A 10,126-nucleotide genomic window follows, 5' to 3' on the forward strand; every position below is an offset into this window, starting at 1 on the left:
TGAGAGGTCTGTAAGGATGACAGAGGAACGGGGTGGGGTTTTTATCCTGCTTTAGAACTTTTCACACGGAAAATGGCAAACCATCCTATATATGGTCAGTGTGGTCAGGAAACAGTGGTGTCAGAACTCGCAAAGGCTGAAGAGAGCAGGGCTCCGCAAAGGGCCAGTGTGGGTGTGGGGCGCGCTTCCGCCGAACTGGAGGCAACCTGGCCCAAGGAGGAAACCCAGGCTCTAGGAGGGGCTGGTGGCCTTGCTGATTTAGGACACCACGGAGTCTAAACGGGGCGACTCTGCAGGGCCCTGGCTCTGGACCCAGCAGGCCTGGGTTCAGGCCACGAACCAGCTGTGTGACCTTGAATAACGAACTCCTTTAATCCTTCCTGTCTCAGTCGCCTTTTCTGCAAAATGAGTTTCCCCCACAGCACCTATCTTCCCCTTGCTGGGAACCAAGGCGATGTGGCGATGGCCCCTCACAGGCCTTTCCATCATCAGGTGCCAGCTGCAGCGCTGCTGTGGAGTGTCTCCCAGACGCCTCCCTCTGCCACCACCCGCAGGGTGACAGACATTATCAGTGGACATAGACCTGAGTTCTTCTTTTTGTCTTTTGTCTTTTGAGGGCTGCAGGTGCAGCCTGTGGAAGTACCTAGGCTAGGTGTTGAATCGGAGCTGCCGCTGAGGGAGGCCAATGCCACAGCCAGAGCAATGCCAGATCTGAGCCGCACCTGCAGCCTACACCGCAGCTTGCGGCCACCACGGATCCTTGACCCACTGAGTGAGGCTAGGGATTGAACCTGCATCCTCATGGATACTAGTCGGGTTCTTAACCTGCTAAGCTACAACAGGAACACCAGACCCGAGTTCTTGGTAAAGGTTGAAACTCACTATGAGCATGCAGGGTTTGAGAATGCCTCCCCACCTGCATGTCTGTACCGTAGCTGCGATGGAGGGTGGGGCTCTGGAAAGAAGCGAGACCACAAGGGAGCAGAGTCCATCACCTAGGCCCCTGGAAGGGACCTTGGCTCTTGGTCTGGGGAAGAAGCCAGGGAGGGTTTTCTGAGTCGGGGGTCCCAATCTCACTCTCTCGGGCTCCCTTCACTGCTGCGGCAGTGACCACCTTCCACCTCCTCTGGCCGCTGCTTCCAAGAAGCCTTCCCAAATTGCCCCACTTCTCCCTATTTCTTTATTGTACTTCCCCCACCCTGGCGAGCAACATAACCTTGGAAAAGTTACATAACCTCCCAAGGTCTGGGCCTTGGCTCAGGGCTGTAAAGGGAGGCTAGTTAGATAACCACTAAGCTCCCTCCAGCCTCACATTTTATGATTTGCTGCTGGGAGTGGTGCCCGGAGCCGCCCCCCCTCCCCCACCAGTCTTCCCTGCTGGCCTCCAAGGTGGCTGGGCTCTGGGCTCCCAGGAAACCAGCCAACTACAGCTTCCTGGGTTCAAACACCTGGGGAGCAGGGTCCCATGATGGCGAAACTCCCTGGGGAGGCATCGTATCATTTCTGCCCTGGGCTCTGGATGGCCCCGAAAAACATCCTTCTTTCTGAGCCTCTGTTTCAGCACGGTTTCAACCTTTGTCTCTTATCCCAGGAAAAAAAGTCTCAGGTGGTTGGGGGAGCTAGTGCTCAAGGGTGGGCTGTGCTGGGCAGGTTCGGAGGCCAGGCAGGCTAGTCCCCTCACCATAAGTGAGAGGTGCTCTAGAGGCCAGCGCACATCAAGATTTTGATTTAAAGGCCATTCCAAAGGGGATTCGTGGTGGCTTGGGAAAGAACGGCTCTGGACCTGGGCAAGCAGATCTAGGTGAACCCGAGCCTGGTTCTAGAGACAATCTGTCCCAGCGTCTCACCATCTAACAAACGGGATGGCGTTTCGCCGCCAGACCTCACAGAAGTCTCCGGAAGGCGGCGCAGGTGAACGGGGTCTGCAGAGACCCATGGGAAGGCCAAGGGTGGACGCAAAGCCTGTGTATCCGCAAGCTTCTCAGAGGTCACCCAGGTGCTGCAGGCGACACCTCTGCTCCACCCCCCCGGGGGGCCCACACCCTTGGTCAGCAGTGCCCGGGGAGGGGGGGGGGGGACACAGGATAGAAAAGGGACGAGGGCGAGGGACATGCCCTTCTCCCCTACAAACGGCCGGGCCTTCCTCCTGCTCCTTCTCAGGTTTGGAAGATGAAACAACAGTTCCCACAAGGAAGGGGCAGGGGAGTCGCGGTCTGAGGACAAGGTACCCTGACCGGCGGGGTCAGCTCCCTCCCTCCGCCGCGGGTCTCGAACAGGCCTGGGCACACTGTGCGTCCCTGGTACACATCTGAGCCAAGGACTGGGTCTCTGCGCGGTCTCAAGTTCCTTGAAAGCGGAAGCCACCTCCCCCAGGAGAGATGTGCCTGCTAATGCACAGGGAAGGGAGTGAAGGGGATTCCTGGAGAGAAACAGATCCAGAGAGGCAGGGCTGTTTGTTCTGCCAAGTCCCTCCAAAGGGAGATGATAAGAGCGAGCTGGTCTTAAAGGTTAGCTTGGAGGCGGAAGCCGCAGAGAGCAAGCCTTCCGCGCTTGGTCTCCAGTGGTCTCCGCGCCCAGCAAGCCCATCATCGCTTCCACCATCTGATGCAGCCACAGGCTCCGGGTCACACAGCTCCAGGTGGTGTGACTTGAAAGCCTGTCCCTGACCCACCGGGCAACTTGGCCCTGCCTCACTCGGCTGGAAGGGGAAAGTGGGAGCACATTTTGATAAGACCACTGGGCTTCTGGTCTCTGGGGCCGGAGCCTGGCCTGGCTCCATACACCCAGGTAACTGCCTTGACCTCTCAGGAGGCTGGGCCCCTCCCAACTGGACTTTCAACCCAAGAGTCCACATGGTTCTCAGCCTCTCCCCCACCCAGCGCCAGGCACACCCCCCAGGCACCAGGGGCCCAACAGGCACATTCTGGGCAAGCTGCTCCCTGAGCCAGGGCTCCTGCGGTCTAGCTGGGCCTAATTTAACAGGCCCTCCAAGCCTTCTTGGATGAGTGGATGAACTTACTCTGAGGAAGTAGAGTCCAAAGCGGTGAAATCTGATCAGATCAAGGTCACACAGCACAAAGCAGTACTGTGGGGAGAATCAGAACCCAGGTTAGAACCAGCTATTCCCTTCATGGTGGTTCAGATAAGGGTTTGCCAGCCCCAGGTCCAGCCTCTGCACTGGTCACACAGACAAAGGGAGGGGCTCCACTGTGTCCACCCCACCCCCCTCCAGCTGGTGTGGCCCACAGGCCCCCTGACAACCCACAAGGCTGGCCACCAGGCAACAGGGACAGCCCCCCACCCCAGCTTCTCACCAGGCCTGGGGGCAAGCCTCTCCCTAAGGGGAGGGGCCAGCAAGGCAGCTGTGGCCAGATGACAGTGCCATGGGAGGTGACAACAGCCACAAGTACACAATCCTGCCTAAATATTTCGGCAGGAAACCCAAATATTTAGACAGAGGAGGGGAAAAACAGAATGGACACTTCAAAGCCAATCAAAGGGACCTGGCTACCAAGGGCCGTTGAGAGGGGAGGAGGGCGGTGTCTGCCCCCAAGGAGGCCTTGGCCCCTTGCTTCAGGGGAGGGAGCGGGGCTCGGGTGGGAAGAAGGGAAGGTACACCTTCCACGTTTTCTCTTCTGAGGGGAGGGAGGTGGGTGAGGTGCGGGCGACGGTGGGTGACTCTGCCAGGAAGAATGTGGCGGGTTTTATCAGCCATGTCTCCATCTCCAGATTGGGAGCTCAACATATGGTGGGGCCTGAAGTGGCGGCAGGCACAGCCCCCCCGCCACCCCGGGACACGGGCCTGGAGCATTGGCTGACACAGTAAAATCACCAACCACTCCCATGGAGTGTGTTTACTTGGGCTGTGCGGGCATGAGGGTGATACTGCATTACTGTCCCATTTCACAGGTGAGGGGACCAACTTGCTCAAGGTCACACGGCCCAGGCATCATCAGATGCAGACGCAGCCTAAGGCTCTAAAGACACCATGTGCGCCCTATCCTTTCCCACCTCCAGGCTTCTTGTTTTTTCCACCTTTACATCTTACACTGAGCAGAATGGTTCAGACTGTGGACTCTGGGTTCAAATCCCCATTCTTCCACTTCTTAGCTACACTGCCTCAGGCACATGAGTGAATTTTTTTTTTTTTTAATTTTTAAATTCTTTTTGGCTGAACCTAAGGCATATGGAAAGTTCCTGGGCCAGGGCTCAAACCCATGCCATGGCAGCAACCCAAGCCGTTGCAGTGATAATATCAGGTCCTTAACACATGGAGCCACCAGGGAACTCCAAAATGAGTGAACACTGATGATCCATTTTGTCAATCCGGGCGTGAGGTGGCGCCCGTAAGAGCACCTCCAGCAGAGGGCTGCTGTGCGGGTTATGAGATGCTGCAGAGAAACAGCACCCACTGCCTGTGGCGAAGCAAGCACTCGATGACTGTTAGTTGGAATCACCCGGCCTCCAGCCCCTGCCCACTCCATCACTCTCACCTCCAGGCTCTATCTCCACTCACCGTCAAGCCCCAAGGCTGTGAAGTCAGCAAGTGGGAGTGGGGTCGGGTGGGGAATTTCAGCCGTCAGTTGGTCACATAGACCTGGGCAAATCCCCTGGCCTCGGGTTTCCTAGAAAATGGGCAGAGCAGTAACGCCTAACCCACAGGACTGGTGCAACGAGACACACAAGTAAAGAATCAGCCCAACTCCTGGCACGTGGGAGGTGCCTGGCACGTGGGAGGTATTCAGCAGAGAGCTTACAGAGGCTGCAGCTCACCCAGCTCATCCCTCCTGCCTGCCTCAACCCCCTCCCCTTTAAGTGCAGGAGCAGAAATTAATCTCTAGCAGTACCTGCCTGGAACCTCCAAGTGTGCCCACCAGTGTCACTCAGGTAATAAGCTCTTGGCCTTTCTTTCTCCTGAGTAGGGGCTCCTTGAGGGCAGGGGCTATGTTTTGTTCCAGGCCAGCTCCCCCACAGGCCAAGGGGTCCTACAGGCTTCAGGAAACAGGAACTGAATCCTCTGAGGCCCTCTGACCCTCATTCATCTCTCCAGCCTCACCATCTGCATCCCATCACTCAGCAGCAGGACCATATTTCCCCTCATTTCACCACCCTGCCCTGTTTCTCCTCCCAGCCAGACGGAGCTCCGGGCAGAGGAGCGGGGAGGCAAAAGCCCTGTTGGGTTTCTGAGGCTTCAGCACACACAGAAATGGCAGCTGGCAGGGAGGGACCCCCTCTGTGATCCCCAAACTTTGCCCAGGTCTCTGAGGTTTGGGGGCCAGACTAACTGCTCATAAAAAGCCAAGAGCTGGAGCACAACACCGCCCCTGCTTGTACTTAAAAGGGCAATGAGGTGTCATCTGAGAAGCTCATCAAGTGGCGGGGACCCTGCCCTGGACCTCCCCAGGGGCTCATAGAAGAGAAAGGACCCTCACTGCAAGCTGGGTGTGAGGGAGCGTGGGTGGGCTGAGCTCTGTGGGCTTTGCCAGAAAAACCCACACAGCATCAGATCGGAAGGAGAACAGGAGGAGGAGGCAGCAGCCTTATCAGAACACCCACGGGGTAAAAGGATCAGCCCACAGAAACGCCGTTATTTTAAAGTAGAACAGTCCTCTTCTTTTAAGCTGCAAACAGCTGTAAAGGAAGAACGCTTCTGAAGTGCCGTTCACTTCCCTACTTGCAAACTGCCAATATTTGGTGAATTCAAATTCTTTAGCTAAACCCGGAGAGCTTGGTCATCTGACCCTCACCCCTCGGCCATGTGGCTGCAGCCCCGCATCGCCTCACAGGTGTACACCTCCCTGAGGGCTGTGGTGAAGAAAGATCCACCACAGGCCCTCCTCTCTCTAGCTTGTTAAAGATGCGGTGGCTATATATACCCTGAAGTGGAACTGCTGCATCATGCGGTCATTCTAGTTGTAACGTCTTTGAGGAACCTCTATATTGTCTTCTGCAGTGGTTGCACCACTTTCCACAAAAAGACAAATACTGAAGTTCCCTGGCAGCCTAGTGGTTAAGGGTCTGGCATCATCCCTGCTATGGCTCGGGTCACTGCTGTGGCATGGGTTCGATCCCTGGCCCGGGAACTTCAGCACGCCTCGGGTGTGGCCAAAAAAGAAAAAAAAAAAAAAAAAAAAAAAAAAAGAGAGCGAGAGAGACAAATACTGTATGATTCCACTTATAAGGTACCTGTGATAGTCAAGTTCACAGAAACAGAAAGCAGAATGGCAGTTACCAGGGACTGGGGAGAGGGGGAGCGGGGAGTTGTTTCACAGGTCCAGAGTTTCTGTTTTGCGAGATGAAAAAATTGGGGGGATCTGTTTCCCAGTAATATGAATATACTTATCACTCCTGAACAGCCCTCAAAGAAGGTCAAGACGGCAAATTTTGTTACATATTTTTTTACGATAATAATAAGGAGTTGGTTGACATTTCTGCTGCTCTAGGAAGGTCTTCCTGATTCTAGGCCCACTGTGCTTGTGCATGGACAGCCCCATCACATAGCAGGGGCCTCTTGCAGCAGGGTCAGTGGCAGAAGCAGCTCACACCCACTGCATGCTTACTATGTGCCGAGCACCGTTCTCAGCAACCTGTGAGGGCGCTGTTACGACATTTCTTCAGGAGCCCCCCATAACCATCAGCTTAGATGGTGACTCTTTCAGCAACGGCAAGGGGCCTGCGGTGGTGCGGCAGGTGGCCTTGGAGGAAGATCCCTGCCGAGGGCAGGATGGCCTCTTCTCCACGTCAACCCATCCTTGGGGAGGAGAGACAGGTCAGGGCTCCTCCACTTATTCCAGGGGCCCCGGGGACTCTCGGGGACATCTCCAAGGGGACTCCCCTCTACTTCTCTCCTCCGCAGAAGGACCATGAGGAGGTGAACCCATTCCACAAGCTTTCCTGTGGTCACCGACCTTACCTGGCCTCTATCACTCCAGCTCAGGCCAATCAGGTCTTGAGGCACCAAGCCCAGCTTCCCTGCTCCCCAGAGCATCGTACTTCCTTGCCCCCTGCCCCCCCACTCCCCACCCCCCTCACTGCACACAAAGAGTTCAGAGGCTGAGGCCAATCTAACAGCAAACAACCAAGTTCAAGATGAAAGCTCTTGGCCTGGGGTCAGAGCCAGCAGAGCACAGCATCCAAAACCAGAGAACTGTTCCTTTTAAACGCCAGACTATAAATAGGGCAAAACCCCAGGAAAAGACTTAAAAGCAGCAGTCATCAGCTCCCTGGCACCCCCTCTTAGAGGACACCCGCCCCTGCCCCCCCCACCCCACTAGAACCTTTCAACACTTACTAATCTCTCCCCTCATAAGCCCCTATGACCCTGCTACCCACAATCATCCTAAGGGCTCCAGTAAAACTCTCAGAACAATGCAATAACAATTCACCTTAACTGTTAAAATTCTAACCAAAGAAGTTAACTAAAGCAGACTTATCAATTAAAAAAAAAAGTTTTCTTCCTTGGCTGCCCTCAGCAGAACTTAAGAAAAGGACCCTTTAGGAAGGAACCTCTTTCTTCTATTTCCTCTCAAAATCCCAAACCTCTCCACTTTCCACTCCTGCAGTCCTACGCTGTGAGAGTTCAATTTTCGAACATGAGTTCAATTTCGAACGAATGACCCGGAGGCCTCCACGATCCTGGATAATCAAAAGATCTATTGTGTTCCCCTTACTTACAAAGGCAGTTAAGTGGACCAGTGAGCTTTACAATTTCCAACAAGGCTTGAAACAAAAGAGGTTTTCATGTTAACCCTCGGTTCTCCAAAAAAGCCACAACAAAAAAATTCAAGTTCTGGGCCCAGTCTGAGTTTTTTGGTCAGAGGTCATGTTACTGCACAATCCATAGTTAAACGATTTTAAATTTTAGGGGGAGGATTGCTGTGAATAACAGGCTGTCAGGACCTCAAAATCAGAATCAGCCTTACGACTACTAGGGGCTGGACCATGTGCAACTCTGGTTGCACGAAGAGTCCAGAAAGTAACAGGAGGGAGGGCTGGTACCCAAGGGAAACCTGCGAATAGAACAGCGCAGGTCAGGAAGCCAGCAGGATTTAAGAGCTTTGGAGACCTGGGCAGCTAGAACGGGATGGGGTACCCCGGTGAAAATCAGGGCCTGGGGTGACCCCCACCGCACCCGCAGGAGAGAAAGGACTCTCAGGAGCCACAGCACGAAGGCCCCAGTCTCCCTTCACACCCACTGCTAGGCCCTTCTTCCCCCTCTTTTCTCTGCTAGACCCTCCTAATTCCAAGACCCCACCCTGGCTGAAGGTCATCCCCTCCGGAGAGCCCTCCCTAACCCCTCAGGCTGGACCTGGAGGTCCTGCTACACTGCCTTGTGTCGGTGGACTTTTTTCATCCTTCTCCCCAGCCGGCCAGTCTGAGCTTGGCCGTGTCCAATTCATCTTTGCACTCCCAATGCCTTGCCGGCCGGCACACAGCAGGCGCCTCATCAATGCCTGTTGGCTAATTTCCATCTGCTTGGGAACACAACACACTTCACTTTGAAACTTGATCCCGTACTGTAAGATCCTGGGCCAATAAGCCCATCTTTTCACGTCCTCATGTATGAAAGGGAGTGGCCAGCAAGACAAGATTAAAATCAGAATGTCTGTAAAGTGCTTATTCAAAGTTCTGGTGCGGGGTTGGCGGGCTGCACCTGCAAGGTTGAGAAAGGTTCGTTCTTCCCCCGCATCCCAACCCTCTAGTTTTCCGTGCTTCGGAAGGAGAAGCGGGGTGGGGTGGCGAGCTGCTTAACTCGGTTTGGGAGGAGGTGCCGGCTCGGCCAGGCACGACACAGAAGACGCGCCTGCGTGCCCATGCCTGTTCTAGGGGAAAGAGAAAATAGATTTCCCGGCAGAGCAGAGTCCAGCTGAAACAATTTACAAAGCTCACCAACAGACGGACCACTCAACAGTTTCACAGGCTCGAGGCAGGGAGCAAGGGTGTACCAGGAGCGGGCGCTGGAGGCAGCCTGTCCAGGTTCCACCCCCAGCCCGCGCCCTCCTGTAATTCCCCTGAGCCTCAGCTTCCTTATCTGAACAAGTAAGGGTGCTGTAAAGGGTACCTGACTGATGCAGGTAAAGCACTCTGCAGGTTGCCCCGGTCAGTGTGTGCTCAGTGCATGCAACAGAGGGAGACAGGCTTGCTCCCCTGTTACACCGACACATGCCCAATGCCCACTGCTCCGACTTCACTTGATCCTCATCAGACCCTCGTTCTGCTGATGGGAGAGGAGAGGCCAAGTTAAATGGTTTGATGGGTAGATGGCCAAGCCAGAGGGCAAAAGCAGCCTGTGCCCGCTCTCATAAAATGCATGTTACCGCCCACAACGCCCAACAAGGCCAGGCCCTCTCGGTCAATGCCAACCGCCCTGGTGGGAGCCTCTGCAATTTAGGAAAAGGCTGGGGGAGCCGGCATGAGAGCCAGGGTTCAAGGCGGTTCTGCAGGCAGGAAGGAGGGCAATCACGTGGTCCAAGGCCAGAGGGGCGCTGAGCGTTTGTTTCAAAGCAGCCTTCTCCGCCTCGGTTCAACCACAGCAAGAACCTGGAGGAAGCACCTGACAAGTCAGGGACTATTTCCAAAGCTCTAAAGAAGGGTGCCTTAACTCCCTTTCTCGTGCCTTTAAAAGCACACGCACAACGCCCACTCTAAGGAAAACCCCAAACCAGGCTGCACCCCACCTCCCTTCCAAGAGCCCTGGAGAGGGCAGCCCCTACCCCAGGAATTCCTAACGAGGGACTCTTTTTGGATTACAAAGGTGATTCGGAAGCTGATAAAACACAGAACTCAGGTGGAAAATGCCAGGGCAGCCAGATGGGAAAGAGGATTTTCGAGTTTTCATTTTTTTCCTTAAGCCAATTTCCTGAGGCCTGAAGCAAGCGCTCCAAGCCACAGATCAGAAAGCAGAGCAGGCAGGTTTCTGCAGACTGAGAGTGATGCTCGCAAAAATGCTTCCATCGGTCCGTTCTCACTTCTAGAGTTTTTTCTGTGAAGACAGGACTCGCCAAGTTGAAAACAGCTTGAGAGTTTTTTGGCCGGGGATGGAGACAGGCCTGTCCATAATCACCTCCAAATCAGACGGGCCTGATACCCAAATCCTTTTCCTAAAGTTACCTGCCGGCTTTTGCGG

General features: G+C 54.8%; 2 protein-coding genes across 4 annotated transcripts in view; both read right to left on the minus strand.

The window, feature by feature from the left end:
• MOCS1 (molybdenum cofactor synthesis 1) overlaps positions 1-10,126 on the minus strand; it is a 918,787-nt gene that overhangs the window by 239,207 nt on the left and 669,454 nt on the right. The gene's annotated exons all lie outside the window — the stretch shown is intronic.
• Positions 1-10,126, minus strand: part of KCNK5 (potassium two pore domain channel subfamily K member 5) — a 38,720-nt gene that overhangs the window by 26,185 nt on the left and 2,409 nt on the right. Inside the window, exons 1-2 of one of the 3 annotated variants that reach the window (XM_084968021.1) lie at positions 4,517-4,620; positions 3,020-3,085 (exon numbers count right to left, since the gene is read on the minus strand). The exons of 1 other annotated variant lie outside the window; for it this stretch is intronic. The gene's annotated coding sequence lies outside the window, so the exon portion shown is untranslated. Of the gene's footprint in view, positions 1-3,019; positions 3,240-4,516; positions 4,621-10,126 lie in introns of those variants that run through there. One more of the 3 variants, XM_084968022.1, reaches the window with a different exon arrangement.

This window comes from Sus scrofa, chromosome 7 (genome assembly GCF_054392235.1).
Source record: "Sus scrofa isolate SSC_HxYL_T2T_F1_AM1 chromosome 7, Sscrofa_HxYL_maternal_Yorkshire_Landrace_v2.0, whole genome shotgun sequence".
In the NCBI taxonomy this organism is placed as follows: Eukaryota; Metazoa; Chordata; class Mammalia; order Artiodactyla; family Suidae; genus Sus; species Sus scrofa.